The sequence below is a fragment of the Podarcis pityusensis genome (assembly GCF_964106645.2).
Source record: "Podarcis pityusensis genome assembly, chromosome: 9".
Classification (NCBI taxonomy): Eukaryota; Metazoa; Chordata; class Lepidosauria; order Squamata; family Lacertidae; genus Podarcis; species Podarcis pityusensis.
This window is the reverse complement of record NC_138034.1, coordinates 72,179,197-72,192,961: the sequence shown is the minus strand read 5'-3', so window position 1 is coordinate 72,192,961 and position 13,765 is coordinate 72,179,197. Positions and strand designations below refer to the sequence as shown.

Here is a 13,765-nt window from a genome sequence, read left to right as displayed (position 1 = left end):
AAAGAGCAGACTTTGCTGTCGAGAACGGAATTTCTGGCAAGAAGACAACATCTTGGAGGGTTTTCCAAAGCCCCACTGATTTCATGCGCTCTAGAGATTACACTATACCTTCCTGGGGGTTACAAATCACATGGCAGTCTTGTTTTGGTGTATGTCTTCTGTCTACCCATCAATAATCTTGTAGGTAGGTGGGGGGAACCTGAGGATTTTAAGCTATTTTGAAGTGTCTGTGTGCTGTTGCTTCTAACTTGTGGTTTGAAACCAAGCTCACTTGAACAAGACCATTTAGATTTCCCCCACCCCTGCTCCTGAGGCACCTCCGCCTGGAAGAAATTCCTGAGAGACACCGCTGCCTGCAGGTTCATTGTGGACGGAAGCAGCCCAGGGGGCAAAAAACCCAAGAGGACCCACCCGTTGCCCCGTTGAAACAGCACTTTATAATATTTGCTTCTGATACCTGGCCATTGTGACCAAAGACCTGCTTGGATGAGCCTTCAGGATGCTACCGGAACCATATTTCTATGGGGTTTCTAGGCCTTGGCGACTGACAGAATCCCTGCTGGGCTTTGCGTGCTGTGGGTTCCCTTGTGAGGAGGTGGCCGCCAGCACATTTTCCAGTTGCTACTCTTTGCATCCATGAGGGCTAAACACTTGCTGTTCTCCGAAGCGAAAAGCTGAGATTCTCAGGTAGTCGGATGCTGCACAGGATTTCGGTTTAGCGCAATCGTTTGTCGCAACCGTTAAGCCACTGCTTGGCACGCTAGGCGTTGCGATACCGAATGGCGAGTTGGCTTTATGGCAAAGGCCTCATCTTTGTGGTACCTCGCAAGACGAATGCCTCGCAAGACGGAAAACTCGCAAAACAAAAGGGTTTTTGGTTTTTTGAGTTGCTTCGCAAGACGATTTTCCCTATGGGCTTGCTTCGCAAGACGGAAACGTCTTGCAAGTTTGTTTCCTTTTTCTTAAAACCGTTAATACAGTTGCGACTTGACTTCGAGGAGCAACTCATAGCACGCGGTGTGGTAGCCTTTTTTGAGGTTTTTGAAGACTTTGGTGATTTTTGAAGCTTTTCCAAAACTTTTCCGACACCGTGCTTAGCAAGACGAAAAAAACCACAAGATGAAAAAACTCACGAAACGAATTAATTTCATCTTGCGAGGCACCACTGTAGGCAGCCGTGCACAGATGCCATGAGAAATGGTCCTTAATAGATGTTTCCTAAACACCAGGGGGAAACTGATAGGCCTAGGTGCTGAAACAAAGGCACTGTTTTAAAATACCAGTTTCTGGGAAATAACCACTGTGATTTGGATGAAAGGGGTAGCGAGCCTTTTGTTGCTGTGGATGTCTGAGAGATTTGGGTGTTGGTGGGGAGGCAAGAATGGAACAAGATACCCTTTTCCCACCCTACTCCTCTTGTAAATCTTGCTGCTCCCCCTCAGAGGAATTTATTTTTAATTCAACCTTTTTTTATTTTTGCAGAAGTGACCGAAACTTGGCTTTTTTCTAGAGGCTGATGTTCTTTGTGTTCAGAGAGATGTTTTTTTAAAAACTGTTCCCTGTCACTAACCTGAAGGACATTAACCAGCAAAAGTTGGTAAGAATAAATGAGACAAAACTGGAAATAAGAATAGAAAGAGCCTACAGCTCCCCCACCCTAACAGTTGGGAATAAAATCAGCAGCTGTCAGCTCTGAACTAAAATGAAGTCCTCTTAAAGGCACACTCTCTAGTGCCTTAGCTGCCAACGAGAGAAACCTATATTGACCATTCTGCGTGGTTATGATTTTTTCCCAGTAGCCCACTTTTGGGGGCTGAGTTACAATCCTTCATCTCCACCCAGAATCCCTGCTTCAAAATGCTTCTCTCTGCTTTCTGGTCAGCAGGAAAACTACTGACCAGAAGGAATTGGTTCTGTACTTTTCAGTTTACAATAGCTAGCTTCCAACTGGAGATTCCTCAAAAGGACTGGTTGTGTGTGTGTTTGCACAGTATGGCAGATAACAAAACAAAATCGTAATCGGGCATATTACAAGGACATTTTTATTGAAATCACAAGGAGATTTTGACTGAACATTAAGAAGAACTTTCTGGTGGTAGGAGCTGCTCAACAGTGGAATGGGCTCTCTCAGAAGGAGGTAGGCTCTCCTTTGGAGGTTTTTAAACATCTGCCAGGAAATACAGTGGTACCTCTGGTTACATACTTAATTCGTTCCAGAGGTCCGTTCTTAACCTGAAACTGTTCTTAACCTGAAGCACCACTTTAGCTAATGGGGCCTCCTGCTGCTGCTGTGGCGCCGGAGCACGATTTCTGTTCTCATCCTGAAGCAAAGTTCTTAACCTGAGGTAATATTTCTGGGTTAGTGGAGTCTGTAACATGAAGCGTATGTAACCTGAAGTGTACGTAACCTGAGGTACCACTGTATTTGATTCCTGCATGGCAGAGGGTTAGCCCAGATGACTCTTTGGGTCCTGTCCAATTCTATGGTTTCATCATTCTGTATTCAGAGCTAGGTAATACAGAGACATCTGCAAAAGCCCAGTGTGTGTGCACTTTGCTGCCCATAGCAAAAACCACTCTGCAGATATCACACATGGAAAAGGACAGAGCAGAAAGGGCAAGAGGGCTCACAGCTTTGTGTTAAACCAGGGAACTGGGGGAGTTCTCTGTTTCCCAATTTGCTGTGTGTTTAAGTCCTGCAAGGCTGTATGCACACAATAATTTTTGCACCTACAGTACTGTCGCCCAACGCATGGTCACAGTTCAAAACAAGCAACGCATGGGGGAATTCCATTCTACGGCTCATTTTAAGTATGTTACCAAACAAAAGTCTTGAAAGGCTGCGTCCAGTAATGACTCATTTCTTGCCGGACTTGTGGAATTCTGGGCTGTGGAATTCTTTTGCACGGGAAGCCTTTGCTGGCTGGAACATGAGAAGTGAGGAAATTTAGATGTCAAAAGTTGGCAAGACTCCATATAAGTTGTGCTGGAGCTGAAGTTTATTGGGAATGAAATCAATGAAAGGATGCCTCCCCCCGGCTAATTTCTGGTGTGTGTTGCATCAATTTTGGAGAGACTGAATGGAGCTGAGACTTCACTTGCTAGGCTGAGTGACACCAGAGTTCCCACCCACCAGTCAAAAACAATGACAAAAATAGTTTTGCTTCCTACAGTTCAGGCCAGATCTAGCATCATCTGAGGGAGAAAAGTCAGATGGCACCCCCTTGAGGTAAAAAGCCTAATAAAATTAAATGTAGTCATTAAATAACTGGCAATTTCTTTAATACCTGCCTCCTGAGACCACTGTGCCAATTGTGGTGGCCCTGGCTGGCTGCAAATGGGAGAATCTTTGCTAGATCCTGCAGGTGGGGAAAGGTGTTCAGACACAAAAGAAGCATCATTATTCAGACGACCCAAATAATGACTAGTCATTATTCAGACTAGTCTTTCCCAGAGAGATGACAGTCTGGAATAACCTTCTCCAACAGACAGTCCCTGACTACTGGCTGCGTCGACAGGGGCTGATGGGAGTTGCAGGACAGCAAAAAGCTTTGGCGGGGGGCACCAAGTTGGGGACGTCTGCTCTAGGAAAACATGGAATAACACAAGTGAAGCTGCAGGATTTTTAATTAGTTGACAGGATAACCCAGTGCGATTTCACCAGCAATAAGAACTCTGCTCCTTTGCATGTTTTTAGATTTTGCTGATGGCTAGTATCTTTTAAAACACAAAATCTAGACTGGCCCTGGGTCAGCACGTTGGAAGCAAAATGGCCTAGATGTTATTTTTCTCCTCTTTAAAAAGTAAACAACAAACCATAAGCCTCAATCTGTTTCTGTATATCTGCTCTTACTGTGAATTTAAGCCAGAAGTGTACTGAATCAAAACTGTTGATCTTTTTGTCACATGTTGACTGTTGATGGTTCTTTGAACTATGTCTACCTGAGATTTGCAAACTAAAACCACAAAACCCACAAGAAGGGGGGCGGAAGGGACTGAAACACAATTTTTATTTTTTTAAAGAATCTTTTCAGAACTAACACTCTAAAGTTTGAGGTGTGTATCCTTTCCAACCCTTGCTTTCAGACATTGACCCACCAACTTTGCCTTGCTGGTCATTGTGTTTAAAATATTGAAGCAACCTTCCTCAACCTGATGCCCTCCAGAGGTTTTGGACCAGACAGCCCAGCTGTGCAGCTGGGGTTGATGGGAACTGTCGTCCAAAACAACTGGATGGGGAAGGCCACAACAAAAAGTCCTTTTCTTTATGTGCAGCAGAGACATAATAGTTTTAAAAATAATAAACTTGTTTCACCATCTCCTCTTTTCTTGTACGTCTTCATTGGTTTTTAAAGACAAGAACAGCTGTTGCCATGGGATAGTGGTTTTTAAAATAATGTAAATATATATAGAGAGAGGTATGTGTATATGTTGGTGTGTACATATGCACACGCACACAATACACACATCTGTCTGTCTATATCTCCATATGACAAGGTGTTTTATCTGAGCAAAAATTAAAAATGGAGAAAGACCCCCTTTAAACATTTGAAAGCTGTTGCAGTGTTTTTGTTGATGGGATTATGAATGAATCCGCCTCTATTTCTATGACTGGAAAAAGTGGCTGCAGTTACAAAAACAGGCACTTACGCACGTGTAGAGGGAGGGAGGGGAAATTTGTGTATTGCAGGGAACCTTGGGGCAGGAGCAAGATCCACATGTTCCACTGTTTGTCGAATTTGTTGTTCAGCGGCTGTATCATATGACAGTCACCCTGCCCACCCTGGGCCAGTTGCCTCTAAATTCAGTCCAGTTTAGAAATGCATTAAGCCCATGAACGATTATAAAGAGGCCCGACCGAAGTCTCGCCAACGTATCTTACAAAGATGCTAAGGTTGTGCACACTTTCTTGGGAGCTGATCGAATTCAAGGGGGTGGGTAACCTTTCGCCCAAGGGCTGCATTCTCTTCTGGTCAACCTTCCAAGGGCCACTTGTCGGTGCTGGATGCAGCCAGAGACAAAAGTGGGCAAAAGCAATTCATATAAATTTTAAGTGCACAGTAGGGACGCGGGTGGCGCTGTGGGTTAAACCACAGAGCCTAGGACTTGCCGATCGGAAGGTCAGTGGTTCGAATCCCCGCAGCGGGGTGAACTCCCGTTGCTCGGTCCCTGCTCCTGCCAACCTAGCAGTTCGAAAGCACATCAAAGTGCAAGTAGATAAATAGGTACCGCTCCGGCAGGAAGGTAAACGGTGTTTCCGTGCGCTGCTCTGGTTCGCCAGAAGCAGCTTAGTCCTGCTGGCCACATGACCCAGAAGCTGTACGCCGGCTCCCTCGGCCAATAAAGCGAGATGAGCGCCGCAACCCCAGAGTCGGCCACGACTGGACCTAATGCTCAGGGGTCCCTTTACCTTTAGGCTAGATTTTGTGCACCCACCTGCGCAGCCTCTTCCTTATCCCCCATCTAGAGAAGAAAGAGGCATCTCGGGTTCAAGGGCACATCCCAGCCAGTCAGAAACACTCAAGGAGGGTGTAAAACAAGGCCAGTGAAGGGTGCAGCCTGGGAAGATGGGAGCGTGGCATGGAGAGACTTCTGAGGGCCAGACAGGACTGCATTTGGCCCCTGGGCATGAGATTACCTACCCCTGATCTAGATTAACCCTTGGCCTAATTTCTCAGAGCTCTTCTTAGGTTCCTGGGAGGCGATGAACCTCGTACAGATACGCAGTTTTCCAGCGTAAGGGGCCTGTCGTTGCAGAGGAAGTGGCAGTTAATAAGAACAACAGACAAGGAATAAACTCTCGTCACAATTGTTCCGGGAGCTTGTCACAGCCCAATTAAGGCCTTTGCTGAACAGCTGATTTAATTAATGGATCTGCCTGGGCATTTGCATGGCATTTAGTTGTGGTCATGTCCGAATGCTTTCATGAAGCTCAGCTAGCTGGGATTATAACCGTGAGCAACCGTTTTATTTTTTTACATAAGCAGCAGCTCTGGGAGCTCTGAAACTGCCTGAAGCAGAAAGGTGGGGTGCCTCTTTTATTTTTTTAAGGGTAGGAAATGAACAAATGATTGACCCAGAGGCACAGAGCAACATCCCTCAGCCACAGGGATGCTATATGGCTTGTAAAAGGCCACAAAGGTAGCGAAAAAAAGATACTTGGTCCTAAAATTCGGTCTGGTGCCCGGGTGTTGAGCTAGGTGGGTCTCTTGGAAAGTTTTCAGTACAGTGGAAAACACTAATAATTCATTTCAATCCATTTCCGTACCCTTTGCCCTTCCCCTGATGTTTAAAAGAACAGCAAGTGTAAAATTATGTAAATTTAGGAAGTTTTGATGCTTACATTTCCTAGGTGAAGGCATACTACTTAACTAACTGACCAACTGCATTGCAGATAACTCGGTTCTGCCCCCTCTAACATAATGCCTGCCCCCCCTCAAAAAAAAACGCTCATGTTTGCAGCCATGAGGGCTAGTAGCTTAGGATTCAAAAACAGCCCTTAAACTGTAGCAGGAACCCCCCACCCCAATCATTCAGTTTGTACAAACTTCACACACTCACACTTACACACTACATATGCCACACTTCTGTTATAAATTCATAGAAAAATCAACCATACATCGGATTTGCACTGTTCCATTTTTATTTTACTCCATATGACAAGGACTATCAAAGGGGGTGGCTTGGTTCTGGTCAGCCATAATCCCTTCACCATCCCAGCACATCCACAGGAGCCCTGCCCAGTTGCTATGCCAACCCTGATGGTCCTAGACAGAAGACCATCAAGATCACAAAGAACTTGCATATGGGAGTGGATTCAGCATGGACTGAAACAAAGGACAATGATCAGATCTTCCCTCTGGGGGCAAGAAACTGCCAACTCCCCTTTGTCTCCTGGAAGTGACTCGTGGGCAGGGGGAAAGGAGGAACCAGCCAGGTGACAGGACACTCAGGTTACCACCACAACTCCTCCCTCAACCCTCCTTTCTGTAATGTATGCATGATGTTTCTGGGGGTGGGCTTGACCTAGAGGATGGGAATTTCAAAAGTTTTTATAAGGTCTTGCACACCATCTTTCTGTGTCTTTCCTCTCTCTTGCAAGTGAGGGGAACACCCTGTTGCAACAGTTCAATAAAGGCCAAGCCTACAGGCTGCTGTTTTGCTCCAAGTTATCCTGGTTGGTGTCTTTGTTTTTGTCCAAGGGAGCCCTCGGATTTTTCCGGTAACAAAACCAAACTTCTGGGCAAGACCAAATTATTCCAAGACAGGAAAATCCCATACAGAGTGTAAATGCCCTGCCCCACTCCCCAGCCAAAGACATCTCCAAGGTGAAAGGAAAACAAAAGGTCGCACTGAAGGTAGTAGAATGGTTGTATGGAACCCTGGAGGAGAGGAGGGGGAAGTTGCAGTGGAAAGCGTGGGGCGGGGGCTATGGATAGTGTGATAGGAATTTTGAGGTCTTAGATACCGGTATATGGTAATGTTCATAAGCGTACCAACCAAGCACGTACATAGATCAGCACAGGAAGACCAACCTGGAACCTTTTTGATTCCTAAACTGAGCAAATGTTTTCTCTGCAAGGTCAAAGTGGGAAACCTCCCATTGTCTCTTTCCTCACAAATCCTGTCTTAAAGGCACATTTAAGATATGAATAGGGTGTGATCCTGTGACCTGGCCCAGGAACTAAGTATTTATCACTACAAAAGATTGGCCAGGCTCCCCAGGCAATCCAATCAAGTAACCTGGCAGACAGGAGATAAACAACAGGAGAAAAACAACATTCAAATTTCTGTTTTAGACCGCCTTTTCTGTGATGTAGGTATGATGTATCTAAGGGTGGTCTTAGGTTACACCCCTTCTGTGATGTATGTATGATGTTTCTGGGGGTGGTCTTGATCTATAGGGTGGCAATTTCAAAAGTCTTTATAAGGCCTTGCGCGCCATTGTTCTGGGTTCCTCCTCCTCTCCTGCGGGTGAGGGGAGCACCCTGTTGCAACAGATCAATAAAAGATCAAGCTTACTAGCTGCTTTGCTTCTCAATATTCTCTGGTTGGCCTTTTTTATTTTCTCCTACCGATAGGAGACCTATGTAAGGACTCTATATGGGCTCTTGGATACCCCAGAAGGGGAAAGGGCAATTTATGTTTACAACAACAGTTAGGAGTCTTCCGTCACTGTTTCTCAGCTGCAAAATCACCCCTACGCAGAACTGCAATTTAGCAAAGAACTATCACGCCTTTCTCACATTTGGCATGTGGATTAGCTCCAAATGTAAAGTGATGTCTATTGGAGCAAAAAATATTCACATCTAGTATACACTCATGGGGTCTGAGCTGGCTCCAGGAAAGAGATATTGGGAGCATAATGGTGAGCTTCTTGAAAACATTGGTGTGTGGTAGGAACAAATTCTACGTTAGGTATTACCAGCTGTCTTGATTTCAGTCTTCCAAATATCATAGCAACTTCATTCAAATAGATGGTGGGGGCACATTTGGAATACAGCTGTGGTCAACCCCCCCCCCCCCCCGAATATAAACTGCAGAAAAGGAGAAAAAAACCCAACACAGCTAAGGGAGGATATATTGCCCATAAATTGCCATAATGGCATAGCTATCACGAGTTTCAGAATTATTCCTGGCCTGTCTAAACGTCCATCTGTTTCCCAGTTCATTCTTTTTATAGTTGCTGCTCTTCATAGTTATTGCCTTGGTCAGCAAGCGTGAAGTACAGATGGATGTGAACAACCGCTCTCAAATATATATATGCTACATATCCTCCTCTGTTGCTAAGGACACTGTTAAGAGTTTAATGGCTAGCACAGAAATACCCAGCCTGATTCTAATCTGCATTAAAAGGCGTGGTGATACTTCAAAGGGTAACAGATATACTGTGGCATAAACTTTCACATGCCCAAAAGTGCATGGTACAGTTTATCATAAAACATTTTTATATGGCCTGTTGACAAGCTCAAAAGCAGTTTACACAAAAATTACACAAAACAATAATAAAAGCACACAATGCAAGGTGGCCTCAGAATCTGTAAAAATGAAATGAAATACTTTATTGTCACTTGTACAACTTGTATACAGTGAGATTACACGAGCACCCCCCACTCAGCTCTCTGTCTTAATTCCCCTCATTTACTGACACACACACACCAAACCCAAAAGTCAGTTGCCCTGTTGTTATCTTTTCATTCAGCAGCCTAACAGCCCACGGATAGAAGCTGTTCTTTACCCTGCTGGTGTGACTAATCATGCTTCTATATCTTCTGCCTGAGGGCAGGAGAGCAAGAAAGTGCCAGCCAGGGTGTGAATCATCCCTGAGAATTTTCCTTGCTGGTTTGATGTCAAACCAGCGTACCACACCATGATGCAGTATGAAAGGACACTTTCTATTGTGGACCGGTAGAAGATCATCAAATGTTGATTGACATTGTTCTTTCGCAATACACTGACGAGATGGAGTCTCTGTTGGGCTTTCTTAACCACCTGGGTTGTATTGATTTTCCAAGTAAGGTCTTCACTGAGATAAACTCCTAGGAATTTAAAGGAAGAGACTCTCTCTACAAAGCCCTCCCCGATGTACAGCGGGGCTAGTTCTCTCTTCCTCTGAAAGTCCAACACCATCTCCTTTGTCTTGCTGATATTAAGGTGCAAGTTGTTCCCTAGGCATCATGTAGATATTTTTTGGACCTCCCCTCTATACGCTGATTCGTCTCCACCTGTTATTAAACCTATTATGGTAGTGTTATCTGCAAACTTAATAATTGCAGTAGACGCGTCAGATGATACACAATCGTATGTATACAATGAATACAGGTAGGGACTTAGCACACATCCCTGTGGGGTGCCAGTGCTGATTTTTAAGGAATTAGATGTTACATGTCCAATCCTCACTGTTTGTGTCCGATCTATCAGAAAGTCTTTAATCCAGTCACAGATGGTAGAAGAAAGGTTCATGTCAACTTTTTAATGAGGCTGTCCGGAAGGATGGTATTAAAAGTCAAGCTATAATTATATATAAATTTTATATATATGTATATATATGTGTGTATATATATATATATATATATATATATATATATATATATATAGTATAAATTATATATAAACAACATCCTGACATAGTTCTCCGGTTTCTCTAAGATGACTTGCTGCAAGATGAAAGGTGGTGGCTATCGCATCGTCTGTGGACCTACTTCTTCTATAGGCAAACTGATGTTTATCAAAGTCCTGTGGAAAGCAGGTTCTAAGATGTTGAAGGACCAGTCTTTCAAAGCATTCCATCACTACAGATGTTAATACAATAGGTCTGTAGTCATACAACATCTAGCACATGGCATTGCAAATGCAACAACAGGCATTATTTTTAATAATAATTTTACTATTTATATTCCACCCATCTTGCTGGGTTGCCCCTGCCATTCAGGGCAAAATCATTAAGTGGTCCCCCATGTGACCCGTGGGATGGGGGGGGGGGAGTTTGAGAACCATTGGTCTAGAGCAGTGGTTTTCAACCAGTGTGCCATGGCGCCCTGGGGTGACTTGAATGATGGTCAGGGGTGCCGTGGGCAACACTGGCCTTTGTCTCTCTTTCCTTTCCTCCCTCCCCTGATGCCTTCTTGCATCTCTGCCTCCCCAAGGCTTGCACAGCTGTTTATTGCAGCAGCCCTGGCCATAAGCTCTGTAGGCAAATGGGAGGGGGGCAGCTCAGAGACCAGGGGCAGCAGCAGTGGCTCCCAAGGAGAGGGGGGAAGAGGGAACATCCCACAAGGGAGGGTATTCAAAAAAGGGTGAGAGGCTGCCAGCTCTGCAGGCAAGAGCTCACATAACTGGGCTCCTGAGCCCCACAGGGGTTCAGCAAAAAGAATGCCGTTGGCCAAAGGAGCCGTGGACTCAAAAAAGGTTGAAAACATCTGGTTAGAAGAGTCAAGAAAACACACTGGAAAGCATGGGCTGTTTGTTTGATGCAACAGCATCTAACCTCCCTGCAAACAAATCAGAATGAATGCTCAATAAATAGCAAATTCGGGTACACACTCAATAAACAGGTCACCCAGAGCGCTTTTGTCCTGTTTAATTGCACAAGGCTAAACTCCAGGTCCTGGCGAAACTTTAATCCCAATTAGGCACTTAATTTTGCATGTTAACACACTGGAGACTTGGTGTGGTTAGACAGTGTCAGGCTAAAGGTCTGGGAGTGTCCAGGGTTCAAATTTCCACTAGGCCATGAAAGGTGACCTTGGGGGTCCAGTAAGTTTTGCCACCTGCACCGTATAATACAAGATTCTCCTGTATCCCAATGTAAAATGCTACATCCTTTACTGATAGTTTTGTCCTGTATTTCAGGTCTTCTCTCTCTCTCTGCCAAGTTAAGGATCCTCTCCAAATGCATGTGATTGAAAGGATACGTTAAAGGTCATGCACTTACGCTCTGGGTGACCAAGCACAGATTTACAAATTCACGTGTGTGAGACAAATTCCAGAGGGGGCATCCTATGAGGCTGCAATAGATTGTAACGGATTGCTCTGAAGTTGCTTCAGCACTAGATGAAGCCCCCCCAACCACACCCTGTTTTTTTTGTCAGAACAAAGGTGGCAACCCTAGTCACTGCCTCTCCCCCCCTCCAAATTGTTTTTTATTAGTTTTCCACATTTTAGACAAAGAAGAAGAAGAGTTTGGATCTGATATCCTGCTTTATCACTACCCTAAGGAGTCTCAAAGCGGCTAACCATCTCCTTTCCCTTCCTCCCCCACAACAAACACTCTGTGAGGTGAGTGGGGCTGAGAGACTTCAGAGAAGTGTGACGAGCCCAAGGTCACCCAGCAGCTGCATGTGGAGGAGCGGGGAAGTGAAGCCGGTTCACCAGATTACGAGTCAGCCGCTCTTAACCACTACACCACACTGGCTCTCAAACACAAACACAAATCATAACTGAACTTGACCCAATATTAATATCATAGTTAAATGACTTCCTCAAATTCCCTTGACTGAATTTCATTATGTATCATTGTAACGGTTTTCCAAAATAATATCTCATAAAATTTACTTAATCCTCTTAACATCTTTATCTCTTTTCATCTTAACTTTAAACATATTGTTTTATAATTTCACATATTCAGATCCTTAGCCTATTATTTTGCAAGTATTTCTATTTAATTTATCTTAGCATATTTAGATAAATAGCCTTTGAATTTCTTCCATTCTTCCTGATGCTCCTCCTCCTCCTGGTCACGGATTCTTCCAGTCAGGTGGGCTAGCTCCGAAAAGTCCACCATCTTCATCTGTCATTCCTCCACTGTTGGTATTTCTTGTTTTTTCCAATTGGGCAAGAGATGTGGGACATACAGTGGTGCCTCGCAAGACAAAATTAATCCGTTCCGCGCGTGTCTTCATCTAGCGGTTTTTTCGTCTTGCGAAGCAACCCTATTAGCGGATTAGCGCTATTAGCGGTTTAGCAGCTATTAAAGGCTTATCGTTTTAGCGGATTAGCTGCTAAAAGGCTATTAGCGGCTTAGCGGCTTAGAAAAAGGGGGGGGAGCGGAAAAAAATCTCAAGACTCGCAAGACATTTTCGTCTTGCGAAGCAAGCCCATAGGGAAATTCGTCCTGCGAAGCAACTCAAAAACGGAAAACCCTTTCGTCTAGCGGGTTTTCCGTCTTGCGAGGCATTCGTCTTGCGGGGCACCACTGTAACATAATGTTTGAAGATTGGGAAAGGTTGTGGAGGAAAGGGGTCAAGTTTACTGCATGTACAATGTTAAAGGAAAATATAATGAAAATGATATATAGATGGTACTTGACCCCTGTAAAGTTAGCAAAGATTCATCACAATAGTGATAATCTATGCTGGAAATGTAAAGAAAAGGAGGGTACCTTTCACCATATGTGGTGGACCTGCCCCAAGGTGAAAGCCTTCTGGGACAAGATTTATGAGCTGAAAAAAATGCTGAAATACACATTTGTTAAGAAACCAGAGGCCTTTCTTCTTTGAACAATAGGTCTGGAATTGCCCCCCAAAATATGTTAGATTGTTTTTGTATGCCACAACTGCAGCTCGAATTTTATTAGCCAAAAACTAGTCACTGCCTCTTAGCCTGGCCTACCTCACAGGGTTGTTGTGGGGATTAATGGAAGGGGAGAGAACCACGTGTGGTGACTTGAGCTCCTGGGAGGAAAAAGACGGGGTAGGAAATAAGCTGTCGAAGAATTGATGCTTTTGAATTATCATGTTGGAGGAGACTTGAGAGTCCCATGGACTGCAAGAAGATCAAACCTATCCATTCTTAAGGAAATCAGCCCTGAGTGCTCACTGGAAGGACAGATCCTGAAGCTGAGGCTCCAAGACTTTGGCCACCTCATGAGAAGAGAAGACTCCCTGGAAAAGACCCTGATGTTGGGAAAGATGGAGGGCACAAGGAGAAGGCGACGACAGAGGACGAGATGGCTGGACAGTGTTCTCGAAGCTACCAGCATGAGTTTGACCAAACTGCAGGAGGCAGTGGAAGACAGGAGGGCCTGGCGTGCTCTGGTCCAGGGGGTCACGAAGAGTCGGACACGACTAAACGACTAAACAACAACAGGAAATAAATAATCCCCCCTCCCCCCGCGACGACCAATGGCCTCCATAGACTTCAGTGAGACTCCCTCTACTGTAAGCGGCCTCAGTGACCATTCGGCTTTGGCCTGTACAGAAATGGAGGGGAGGGGAGGAAGTCACGCAACCCAAAAAAGTAACGGGAAGGCCCGGCGCTGGGTAAC

General features: G+C 44.8%; 1 protein-coding gene across 1 annotated transcript in view; it reads left to right on the top strand.

Annotated features, from left to right (window-relative positions):
- Window positions 1-13,765, top strand: part of LZTS3 (leucine zipper tumor suppressor family member 3) — a 125,224-nt gene that overhangs the window by 82,338 nt on the left and 29,121 nt on the right. The gene's annotated exons all lie outside the window — the stretch shown is intronic.